Source organism: Falco cherrug, chromosome 3 (assembly GCF_023634085.1).
Source record: "Falco cherrug isolate bFalChe1 chromosome 3, bFalChe1.pri, whole genome shotgun sequence".
In the NCBI taxonomy this organism is placed as follows: domain Eukaryota; kingdom Metazoa; phylum Chordata; class Aves; order Falconiformes; family Falconidae; genus Falco; species Falco cherrug.
The window spans coordinates 2,577,428-2,590,197 of record NC_073699.1 but is presented as its reverse complement, the minus strand read 5'-3'; the positions used below and the strand labels follow the sequence as shown (position 1 = coordinate 2,590,197).

At 41.8% G+C, this 12,770-nt stretch overlaps 1 protein-coding gene across 2 annotated transcripts in view; it reads left to right on the top strand.

Moving 5' to 3' along the window:
* Window positions 1–12,770, top strand: part of ZFAT (zinc finger and AT-hook domain containing) — a 145,065-nt gene that overhangs the window by 34,638 nt on the left and 97,657 nt on the right. The gene's annotated exons all lie outside the window — the stretch shown is intronic.

Below are 12,770 nucleotides of genomic sequence, written 5' to 3'. Positions count from 1 at the left end.
TACATGCTTCTTGATCCGCTGAATTGGTTGGTCTCCTGTAGGCTTTTGGTGAAGCACAGATTTCCCAGGTTTCTAAATTCTTTGCTCCTTTGTGAACCTTTTTGAGTTCTTGCTACCATAGTTAAAAGTTCCTATTTTTAATCAATGAGTTCAGGAAATGGAAACTTTGGCCATTTCACATGTTTAGTAGCAGACAATAAATATTTAAGTAATCTTGGATGGTGTTGCATGGTAAGAATAAATTTTTTGGATACAGTTTTTCATCTTTTTTTTTAACTAGAAAAATCTATTGCATGTTGAACAATCAGAAATAATTTCCATACAGATTTTAATCTTAAAACTTTTTTTTCTATTTATTTTGACTGCTTACAGTGCAAATTTAAGGTGTTGTACCATAAAGACTGTATATATAGTGTGGTAAGAAAAATGGAGATTTAGTGAAGTTTTTTTCTGGGGCTGGGCTGATAAGAATGTTAGCTTATTACTGCTGATGAAGCAGTAGTTGGTATTGTGGGATGTACAACAAAGTCTGCAATGCCATGTTAAAATAGCCCCTTTTGATGCAGAAGCATTTTAATTAAACCTCATGCTTCTTTTTTACAAGAAATACTTTTATTTTTATTTTACAAGCTGGTAAGTACATTCTGTGCATCTGTGAATTGTTGTATAAAGTTAGGACAAGTTTATGCTTTTTGGTTTAGGGATGGAAAAGTTTCTTCCCATAAATAAGGTGTAGACTAAGACTTGAATCTATACATCCAGCGTACAGGCTGCATCTATACTGATAAATGCACTTGCTCCCGGGAGTGATTCCTTCCCCTGGTCCTTCTCCCGGCACCACCTGAAAGGTTGCACCCACAGCGCTCAGGGTGCCCTCAGGACTGGCTGGATCTGCCCGACATAGTGTTTGACTTTGGATCTTCCCCATCACCCGTGCAGTGCCCCTGTCATAGGCCAACATGCGGGTGGGGGTTCCCTCCTTTCCTTTTGGCAGCGTCTGGTGGCAGGGGGCTGTGCTGTAGCTCATTGGAGTGTGGTCGCAGGGCAGGATAAACCGAGGTACGTGTTGCATGCCTGGGGTGATGGTGGGGGTGTATTCTGGTGCCCGAGGGTGCAATGGTGTCATTACTTGGGTGGTGTTAAAGGCCACTAGGACAGCTAGAGCCGACTTGGTGGGCTAGTAGGAGTTGTTCTTGAAGCAAAGCAGTCTTAAAACTCAGGGATGACTGTTTTGGAAGGACCCAGTTCTGCACTCTCCAAAGGAAAGCTGAGGGATGGGTATAATCAATCCAAGTTGTTATTAAATGCCGTGGTCTTACTCGATTCCTGCTTTGCTCTCGTCTGTTTCTTGCCCTCCTTCCTCTAACTGTGCCATTCAGCCCTGCTGTCTTGCCAGCAGTACATCCTAGTTAGGTGTGACCGTGGTGATGGTCATTGCCATACCTGAAGGTGGAGGGATTGGGAAGACACTCAGTTGTTTGCAGTTGCTCTCTGATACACCTTGGTGAGTGAGGATCTTCCACCGACTCCACAGCCACGTTACGGCTCTCTCCCAGACTACTGATGGTGCTGCTTCCCTCCAAGAGAAGAGGAACAGGAGAATCTCCAGGGCATCGCGTATTCTGTAAGAGGTGACTGGGAAAGGTTGTCCAGGGATCTGTATGGGCTTGTAGGTGGTGGAAAGGAAGGTTGAGTTTCCACAGTTCCAAACTGATTGTTGGGGGAAGGAAGGAAGCGTCTGTCAGACGGGCCAAGTGGGTGGGGGAGGCAGACAAGGTAGGAGAGGAAGGGCTGCAGACTTCATTGCCAGGCTGGTAGCTTTTAGGTGCAGGCATTAGCCTTTTGGTGGGGGAAGGCGGGAGGGAGATTCAAGTGATACTCCAAGCCTTCCCTGAAGCCGTTGATGACAGGCTTCCGTTTGCCCTTGTGGATGGAAGGTCGCTATCTGGGCTCCCCCAGCGATGGGGATGAGGAGCCTTCCGTGCCTTTCCAGAGTCAGGGAGAGGAGCTGACACGCGTGTCTCTGTGACAGTGGGCAGGTGGAGGTTTGTGCCGTGCCAGGCTCTGACCTTTCATGGCAGCTTCGGTACTGAAGCTCTCGCAGACATGGCCTGCACACGTGGGAACCGCAAGGTACGTGAAGGTTCTGCTAATCCCCAGATGCATTTCCTCCAGTGAATCCAGATGGGATACTAGAAGATCCTAGAGTACCGATCTTCCCTGAATTTTTGTTTGAGCTGCAGCATTTCTGCTAGAAAAACGGGTAAGGGAGGCCATGCTAAACTAATGGCTTCATCTCAGTGATAGCTCACTCCTATTAGTTAGATTTAATGGTTGTTTTTATAGCAGAATAGTAGCGCTGACTTGAGAGCATTTCATCAATCTGTAGTTGTAACTGAAGGCCAGATTCTGACTCCATTAAATTCCACTACATCTGGGTGACTTCACTGATTTCTAAGGTATTTTCTTCTGGTTTTCATTAATATGAATAAGCTTATCATCAGGCTTCAGTTATGGTCGAGAATATATCAGGAGACACAAAACATGAGCTAATGTAGACAGTCATGTAAAGCAGGTGAAGTGTACACAACACTTAAGTGGGTTTAATCATAAGTTTCGCAAAACTGACAGCTGAGATGACATGGCTGAATAATATATTAGCATAGCTTCCCTGTAAGAACATGAAAAATGAACTCTTGTATTTTTATTAGACATTTAAGTAATGGTATCTGTGTTACAAAAATAAACCCAAAAAACCCTGAAACCCTTGATGTGATGCACTAATGAAAGCAGACTGAGCAGATGGTTTTTAGGCACTACACTTTACATCTTATGCAACTGTGCTGTGCTGTTCTTTCAGAGAAAGAGAAATGAGGCAGAAAGAAATACAGCTAAACCTTCAAAGAAAATGATCTAAAGAACATATTGAAGATGGGGGAAATATTCAGGTGTAGAAGCTACAAAACTCACTTTCTTTTACCCTCCAATTTGAGCAATTATCTCATTAGAGCACTGGAGTTAGAAATTAAACACTCCACAAGTTTTTATCAGGGAGGAGGGGGAAAAAGAAACATTATTGGATGAGGAAAACCCTGGTAGCATGGCCAAGAGAACAGTGCCAGATAGAGCAGTTACTTGTTTCGGAAATACGATACCTGAAGACAGCAGCTTAAACTGAAGGAGTAATAAACCAGGACATGCAAAGAGCTTATACCAGCTAAGGAGTTTCAGTGGAGCCTCTGTCAGCCCTGGTAGACGGAGTTTAGAGAAATTAAGTCATCTTCTCTGATGCAGAGTTCCTGTAGGCTATGCATCCCAGTGTTGTTATCATTACATTACATGTCATTACATGGAATACATGGAGTATTCAAAAGATGAGCAGTATTCGTGATTTTAGGAGACTTGTAAAATTAAGTTTTCCTTAAAACATTTTGTGGTGTAACCTCTATACTACCTTCAAAATTCAGCTGTAAGAGAGATGGAGGGGTTTTGGTTAAAAGACCCACAAACACTGTGGAGTGTGTGTGTTTTCCTTCTTGTAAAGAGTAAAGAACAAATAGGTGATGACAGGACTTTTTGCCAGTCAAGCAATATTACTTAGAAAAAGGAATTAACTACAGCGTTTCCCTTTTTAAGGATATTTTTCTGCCATCAGTACTTACTGTGTTGAAGAGTACATTATTGGGCTGTAACAATTGTGGAAGTTGCAATGTAATATGCAAAGCCTAAAGAGCAAATCAAGGATACTGACATGACACTAGTCAGATACCTTCACTTTCTTTTACCTTGTTTTGTAAGTAGGTGTGTGCTCCTTTGAAGTGTTGTTTAGACGGTCATGGTAGTCCCATCAGTCGCCTTCTGCAGCCACTGGAAAAATCTGAATGCTTCTGCAGACCTCTAGGAGCTGTAGGCAAACAGGCGCTGAAGATTTCAGCTGCAGATTTTTTCCTTCTATCGTTGTGCTTCTCCGGACAGTCAGGAGAGGAAAGTAAAAAGCCCAGCATCTGACTTCAGGCGCCGGTGGAAATGGGTTGGGAGTTGCTTGTGAGCTGAGGGCACTGAAGGGTGCCTTTTCCAATCCCCAAGAATGGGAAATTCTTTAATTATGTATGACATAATTTTACATATGTCTTATGTAAAAAAATAACCTAGAAGAATAGGGATAGTGAATGCTACGCTTGCAGGCTGTCCGACTTCTGTGGTGGTTTTGTCTGAGAAAGAACAGTGGTCTTTGATTTAAAAACATTCACTCGCATGTATTTGAAAAAAAGACAACCGTCAGAGTATAACTAACAGTGGTTATTTTTTTTACCCTCTTTATAACTAACAGGTGCTGTATTTTTTACCAGAAAAGGAGAGCTTCCAATAAACAAACTACCTTTTATTAGTTTATAAGGAAATACCCATTAGTTTTCCTTTCTCCTTCTCTGGGTGAAAGCCCCAGGGATATTGTAATATATGTGTACTGTTCCTTGTAGGTTTAATACAGTTTTAGTAATGAGTACCGAACAAATTTACGGTTGCCTCAAGCATTGAGCTTGATGGATAGGTGAAGGCGTGCCACATCCTATTGTAGCTTATTGGGGCAGGGTGGAGGAGCACCAGCAGTAACTGAAGGATGAGGCATGCACTTGAGTAGCACAAAATGTGGGTAAGAACACGGGTAATGTGGTGTGTAGGTAGAATATATATGCAAATGTATGTATTATTTAATTGGAGCAACTAAAACTGTTTAGGTAGGTAGTGGTGGTGGTTTTCGCTTTCCTCGGAGGGAACTTAAGGTATGTATTATTTAATGACATGCTAATCTTGCAGAAAATTGATGAAGATTAAGAATAGAACAGTAGTCTGCTGAAGCCAAACATATGATGCAACGGCTAATCAAATCAAAATCATACAAATCATGTAGGAACTGTCAGATTTGTATGGTTTGCAGTTTGGGTATAGCATGGTTGTCAAACTCCTACTGTAAAGTTAATAAATCAAAACCAGCGTGCCTGGTGCTGTTTTTCCTCTCTGCTCTACCATCCTATAAATAGCTCGCTGTTCAGTGGGAGCTGTGGCAACTTTCCCAGTAGGAATTTGGTGACAAAGATCTGTCTTCTACACCTGCCTTTGTGCCTTTTTCAATGCCACTGTCTCATGGTGGTATTGAAAATATGCCATTTGTACTATGAATTTACTTTCTGGTATTTGGTACATATATATATATATATGTGTGTGTGTCATTTTCCCCTGAACTACAGTAAAGGTGAAGAGAATTAAATCGGGGTGTTCTTTGGATGTTGCATTGTATTTTTTAATTATTTTTACACATCATCACAAGTACGATCTTCTGACAGTGCTGCATTTTGAAAAGCTTCTGGCAAGGTTTACTTCCCACATGCGTTTCTGTCTCAGCCCAGCTGCGTGCTATTCATTTTGTACTAGCAAACTAGAAACAGTGCATAACTTTTCTCCTTAACTTTCATTTTTGAACATAATTTCTTGTCTGACAGGAGCCTGCGTAAGAAAGCAACCCCCGATCAAAGAGCCCTTAAAAGAACAAGGAAAAATGCCATTCGAGTCTGCACAGTGTTCCAGCTGCGCTGCTTGCTCTAGACAGTCTGACATCACCTAGCAAAGGAAAAACATGCTGTACAGTTGTAATAGGATTAAAGTCTAAACCTGCAAGCGGAAATGTGATTAATATGGGGTATTTCTAAGTCCTGCAGTAAATATGTTGCTACACCAGGAAAACTGCAATCTGTTTATTAGAATCATTTTCCGTATGTATATATTTGTTTCTGAAGTTATTTATAATCATTGCCTTTCTCTCAGGCCTGCAGGAGATAATTTTTAAATTAACTGTGCAGTGTAATCAGTATCAGTAGACTACACAATCCTGAGATGGCAAGAATTATGATAAGCCTAACACTAAGCTCTGGAGAGATTTGTAAATGTGCAGTTTGCACTGTCCCATTTTTATTAGCATTTTCATTATAAAGTTGTTACTGGAAGCATAAAGTTAATGTTCTGTAACAAGAAAACAGCAGTTAGACAGTCCTAAACATGGAACTCCACATTAAACATAACAGATAGAAATAACAAGCAGATACAGTTACTCTAAATAGATACTGTGGGGGAAAAAAAAAAAGCATTTACAGTAAAACGATGACAACTTTTTTTTTTTTTTTCCTTAAGCAAAAAACTAATTGCAAAACAGCCTCTGATAATTTCTGAACATTCATTTCCTTTGCATTTTCAGGTGGGCCTTCCAAAAGTGCACAGCATTAGCTTGGGTTGTTTTTCCATTGAAATCAATGGGAAAATAAAAGTGAGGTCAAAAATGTGCTGAATAGCTTTGAAAATTCCTCTTAAATCTGTGTAGTGGTGATCTGACTTTTGCCACACAGATGATCAAACTGATGAAATAGGGATAAAGGGCAGCATTATTCACAAGAAGGTAAAGGTAAATTCACTTCGAACACCTAATATTTTTGTTTAATGTAGTGCTTTGAGCTTATTTTTTGAAGAACCCATGTTTTTATTCGTTTTTTTTTTAAACTTAAATTATATACTTTAGATACACTAAATTATGTATTAAAATACTTCGAGAATGTTCTCCATGTCCTCTCCCAGACTCCCTCTGAAATGGACACTGTTGAATACCTCCACAGCTGTACGCACGGCTAGAGTTTTCCCTTAGTGGAAGAACAGTTTACAAAAGCCAGGAAGACCTACTTAGTTACTTAACAAACTTCAGCCTTTGTTCGCAGTAACCAATGTTGCTTTTATTTTAAAAATAATGAAACATGTTCTCTACATGGTAATACCTTCACCCAGGTCTCTGAGTTGGAGGTGAAGGTGATGGACTCGGACTGTTTCTGCGGTGTAAAATGAAAGCTGATAGTTACGGTGATTGGTTTTAAACCAGTTTAAGCAACTAAAATTAAAGAAGAGATGTTATGAACTAACGAATAGTGATACAATTCCCTTTCCCACTCTTCTCCTGTTTGCTCTCCTGTTTCCACGCAGTTGTCTGTGGGCTGGTTAAGAGACCTAATCCAGGTTAGAAACAGATCTTTTTAAACAAGTTTTGTATGTAGATTATTTTGCAAACTGAATATAGAGCGCTTGGCCGCACCGAGTTTGATGGGTATAGTTAGACAGCAATAAACTCACTGGCAAGGAGGACTGAACAGCTCGGGGGGAAAAGCGTGAAAAGAGCATCGAACCATTTTGGCACCAGGGAAGTGCAGTGCCCTGCACTGAGGAAGGTAAGCCTGGAATGAAGTGTCCGTGGCTTACATGGCTGGACTTCTGACTGAGGCTGGCATTGCAGGACTGTGAAGTGGCCGTTAATCTAGAGTATATTCTGAGTGTGTCATTTGAAAAGTTGTTTCAGTAGCAGCGCTGCTGGTTAGGCTATTTGCTGGCTAATGATGTTTGCCACCCACTGCCACTGCGCAGCTGCTGGAGCAGGTGTCACGGGGTAACCACGCGGGCCAGGCTCTGGCCATGAGCACCGTGTCCTGGGCGATGAGCACCATGTCCTCAAAGCTGGCGATGAGCACTGTGACCTCAAAGCTGGTGATGAGCACTGTGACCTCAAAGCGACCCCCAGGGCAGCCTAGAAATAGGAACTGCAGTGACATGGGGAATGCTGAATGCTGCCGTGTGTGGTATGGTACTACTTGTATTTGTAAATACTCGTATTTTTGGTTCCAAGCATTCAGTTTTGAGGAGGAGGAAGAGAAACCTTCTGCTCTAGCAATTAAAAAAAATAAAATTAAGTTCTGGAAGTTGTTTTTAAAGTTCAGCAGTAATCAAGATGCCTCTCAAAGTGGAAACATGAGAAAGGGGGCTTCAAGTAGTAAATACTCTAATTAGTATTAACACATCAGCTTGAAAGAATCATTTATCAAAGATCAGTTACATTAAAATATATTAACTACATGAAAGAATAACAACTTAGTTTATCAATGTTTTATTCTTTAACATCCAATAAAATACTTCTTATCCCTAAAGAAAATAATCATAACTCTTGGTGTGCTAATCAAAAGGGGGAAAAAATGTATAAAAGTAGTGCTGTTTATAAGACTTCCTGAATTATCTCATTGAGATCTCAACTGTCCCTTCCTGCAGTGCCCTTTCTCATGAAAAAAGTGGGGGAACCTTCACGTGACTGTTTGATGCTTGTCTAAAACTGCTTTTTGGTCAAACTGCTCTTTTAAAAACTTATGAAACCAGAGAACAACACTATGAATTCAGTGAGAATTTTGTACTTCCCCAAAAAATTGCTTGCAAGGAAGCACAGTAAGGTCACACAGAGTAAAGTGCGTATGTACCGTAGGGTTCCTTGTATTAATAAAAAAACCCAACAGATGTTTTGGGTTGGTTTCTTCAATTCTGCAGCAAAGGTACACAAAATTGACCTGAATGTATTTTATTTTATTCCAGTATTTCTTACAATATTTAGTTTGTCATAGATAGGAGGTCTACACTTCTGTTAAAATGCATTATGCAGTCTACTTCATTAAGTGCTAAAGGATTTTTATCTTAAAATACTGGTATTATAATAAAAAACAGTAAGGTTGGAAAGTCAAGCACTTGGAGGCTCACTAAGTGTTGAAGTCAAGCCAGTCGGCATACTTCTGGTTTTATCCTCTTGCTGACTTCTTTTGTTGGGGTTTTTTAGGTTGTTGTGTTTTGGTTGGTTTTGTTGTTGTTGTTTGGTGGTGGTTGTTGTTTTGCTGATCCTTAGGTCTGTGGTCATATAACTTACTGTTTTCTCTCACAGGACTACTGATGCACTTAGGCAGTGAAATAGCACTTGGCGTGTGTCCTCTATAGAGCTTTGCATCCTCCCTGTGCCTTAATTTTGTTGTGGGTGCTGTTTGGGCATTCATATTGATACACTGCTTCAACAGAAATCGCTTTTTTTTCACAAAACGCTTGGAGGGAGGTGGGGGGGAAGGGAAAGTGAAGCACTGAAGTTTAGAGTAAAAATTTTCCCTATCTTTCTATGTTCAAGACAGCTAGGAGGAGGGTTTTTAAAAGCAATTACCACATTTAAGCACAGATGCTAAAATTCTCAACTACAGAAATACGTGATCCTTTTCAAAGCTTTTGCACTGTGGTGAGCAACCAGAAAAGGAGGAAGACACAGTTAATGAGCAGTGTTTCTATATCATAAAAGGACTCTTTGGGAAAAGTATTATCCTCCTGAAAAATCTGTTCCTGATTTCCCTTTATAAAACCCTCATGTTTACTTCTCAGTATTTTCCAGCTTCTGTGACAAATGAGGCAGAGTCTTGATTTGCAGACAAGCCCCTTTGCTAAGTAGCCCTGATTGCTATCTAGGTCAGGTACGTCAACAATGCTAAATGAGTCAGAGATCCTGCACAAAGGCAGTATAGGACTGTGATGTTAAAGATTCCCAGAAATAGCTTATGCAAACCCAAATGGAAACGAAAGCTGTACAAGGCAGCACTAATTCTACCTCGTTACTGATTTTACAACTTTAATTCTGTGGGACCACTCTTACTGAACAGCTAAGCAAGGTGCACTCTGGTTTCACACTTGTGAATACACGTTTTCACTACGGTGCTTTTTTTATTCTTTGTGAATAAAGCCAAACCACATAATGGGGAACAGGAGGAGTCTGCATCTGCTGTGCCCCCAGTAAGGGCGTCTACACTCTCTTCGTGGATTCCAGCTCCTGAAGCAGGCTGAAGCCCTATACAATACTTAACTTGCTCTATATGTGAAACTTGCATTGTCTAGCACTCTGTAGGGTTTTTCGTTATTATTAAATGAGAGTTGGTTAAGAAGAAGTCAACTGGTATCAGTTAGGTGTGAAGGCCAGAACAAGGAACCGCTTAGAGGACTGAAGAGAGGGAGCTGGTAGCTGTGTTTGATGAATTCCTGTGTGTGCAGGGGCGCATCTGTGAGTGGCTAACACAAGCTGGGCTGGGAGAGTAAGTGCAGAGAGTACCTGGAAAGAGCCTTTAAGGAAAACGGGAAAAGATATTCCTGCAAATGAAAACTGGGAGCTGAAAGGTACCAAAAAAAGGGTCAGACAAGGAGATACACAGGAGAGACAGGGAATGCATGAGCAGAGTGGACCTTGAATTTAGTCAGTAAGGAAACTAGGACAGAATGATAAACAGCCCAGGATCAGATTCCCTCTTCAGGCAAGAGCTGTCGTCTACTCGGAGAGGGCAGTTGATGCTAGTTATCCTGTTAGCTGGGTCAGCTGGGGACTGTGCTGCCTCCGAACTCATGCTGGTGACAAATTAGGTGGGTTTTAATATGATGGCCATGTGGTGGAATTTCTGGAAGAACCTGAGGGTATTTTTGTTTAAACTATGGAAATTGTGGTTCGGAGCTACAAAACCTTTGCTTTAATGTGGCTCTGTGACCTGGCCAGACACATAGTTTTTCTCCTTCTCTTCTGACCTCCAAGAGACAGAGCTCCCAGAACATTTTGACTGGGCCAGACACCAAAGCTCAGAGATTCCAGCTCTGATTTTTTGTCTTTAGTAAAGAACAAACCTTTATTAATATGGCCTTTTACACAGGCTTGTGATTGTGCAAAGCAGGACTGTATGCAATAACTGTATGCAAAAAGTAACAAACCACGTGTCATACTGATGCTCAACAGTGGTTCTAACTAGGTCAAAGATTTGGGACAATAACTTTTCTTGGCAGGAGAATCCACCCTACTAGCTGTGGTAAGGCTTGGTGACTCAAGGACCAGAGAATGTTCTGTCAATGCCAAGGTGAGGATGAGTATTACTCATGTCCTAAAAAAGAACATAGTCCTTTCCTTTCATGGGTGGTGAGCGCCTAAGCATGAATGTGCTTTCATCTTTATTGCTCCTAGTAGGAAACATTCTCTAGAAGACGGTAGGTGCAGGAGTGAGAAGGGGTGGGAAGAGGGGCAAAAGGGACACTAGAAGTAGGGGTCTGAAAGATGACGAGGGCAAGTCAAGGCAGTAAGCTAAAGACAAAGATTCCAAAATGTTGCTGCTCATCAGGTGAGAATATGCATGCATGACTGTGCTGTAATGTTGCTCTGTCTTTCAGGTTAGAGGAGACAAATGAAGTAATTTAGCAGAGGTGCATGATCATAGCCTCTGGAAAGTTCTGGTCATTGTTCCCTTCTGCCTTGTATTTGGGTCTGACGTAAGTTCTAAGGCACACGTTCCCGTATTAGCTGTCTCATGTAAGTCATTCTGAGTATCGGTGGGGTGAACACTGGTAGAGTACAGCTGCTCAGAGTCTTTCTGATGGGGCCTAAGACTCCACTGGGCTCTGGCCAAGCCCTCTTCCAGCACCTGTAGCAACTCCTGTAGCAAAACTCAATACCAAGACTGTTTAACGCCACAATTAGTGTAACAGAACATGACACCAGCTGGGAGAGGTGACCTTGTTTTACACACAAACGCTTGCTCTTCCTCACACTTGCCCTTTCATATGCACGAGCAGCAAGGATGATTGCTCAGGTAGTCTGGCCAGAATTACTCGTGGTTACGTGGAGGACAAGGGGCACAGGCTGCTGAGACCCATCATGTTTCCTGCTTGTTCCTTGATTGTCAGGCTTGGTGTTTGGTTGTGTCTTCTGTGCTGTTTAGGAATTGACAGTAACTTTCATCTTTGGTGCATTCGTCTTGCCCCACCCCAAGTCCCTGGCAACACAGCTGATCTACTGTCTGGAGTCTTCCCTGGGCACTGTGACCCCTCTGACTGGGAAAGCAATCCCAGTCTGGATCTCTTGAGGAGCTATGTGCAGAAGTGCCACGGTGTCAACCACCTGCTGAGCACCTGCCCTTTGCCAGCTCCCTCTGCTCCCAACACTCATGCTCCTATTCACAATGAACTCAACATTTCTGTAAGACATCTCTGCACTCCCACCACTGCTAGATTCTTGACAGCTTTCTGTAGGTGCCGGTGAGTTAAGTAACAGGCACCCACCTTCCTTTTGGCTACAAGGCTGTAGTTTGTTCTCTGTCTTTTATATCTGATCTAAGGGCATTTGCTTCAATGAGCCCTTCTACGTGAGGGATTTTTCTGTCCAGGCCAAAAGATTCTACCAAGAATAAAGCATTGGGTAAAACTCTGAGGCTGGCTGTTAGGCTAAAGATCCTGGTTATTTCAGCATCCAGCAGAAAAGGCATGGGGGGCGGGGCGGGGCAAGGAAAATTGCAGCTACTAGCCCCCACCGTTTTTTGAGATGTGGTGGGGGTAGAGAGGCTGTTTCTAGCCCAGCAGGAAGATCACCGTGCTTGCACAGGTAATGTTACAGTGGAACGCAGCAGAAATAGTCAGAAACTGTCCGAGTGGGGGCAGAGATGGCTGTCCCAGAGCTGGGGTGAATCTGGTCTGGGGCTCCGCAGTCAATATTTATGACATGAATCATCACACAGATACTTCCTAGATTAAAAATTGTTTCGTTGGACTAAGAAATACATAGATAGGGTTTGTGGCCTTCTGCCTGTGGCTGCATTGTACTCCTCCCAATGAGATATAAGCAGTGATGTTTAAAAAATATTTCTACAAGCTATTTCTCAGTTAATATGTATGTATTATTCCCCTTACAACAGGAAATTATTTAGGTTTATTACTGTAATTAACACTGAAATTAATTCTTGTTTTCACAGTTTTTACTCTTTAAACTTAAGTTTACATCTACAGTATGACACACAAAAAATGTTTAGGAAGGATAATGAGATTCCTATACAGTCATTTGTACTGAAATTAACTATAGTAGCAGACATTATGGA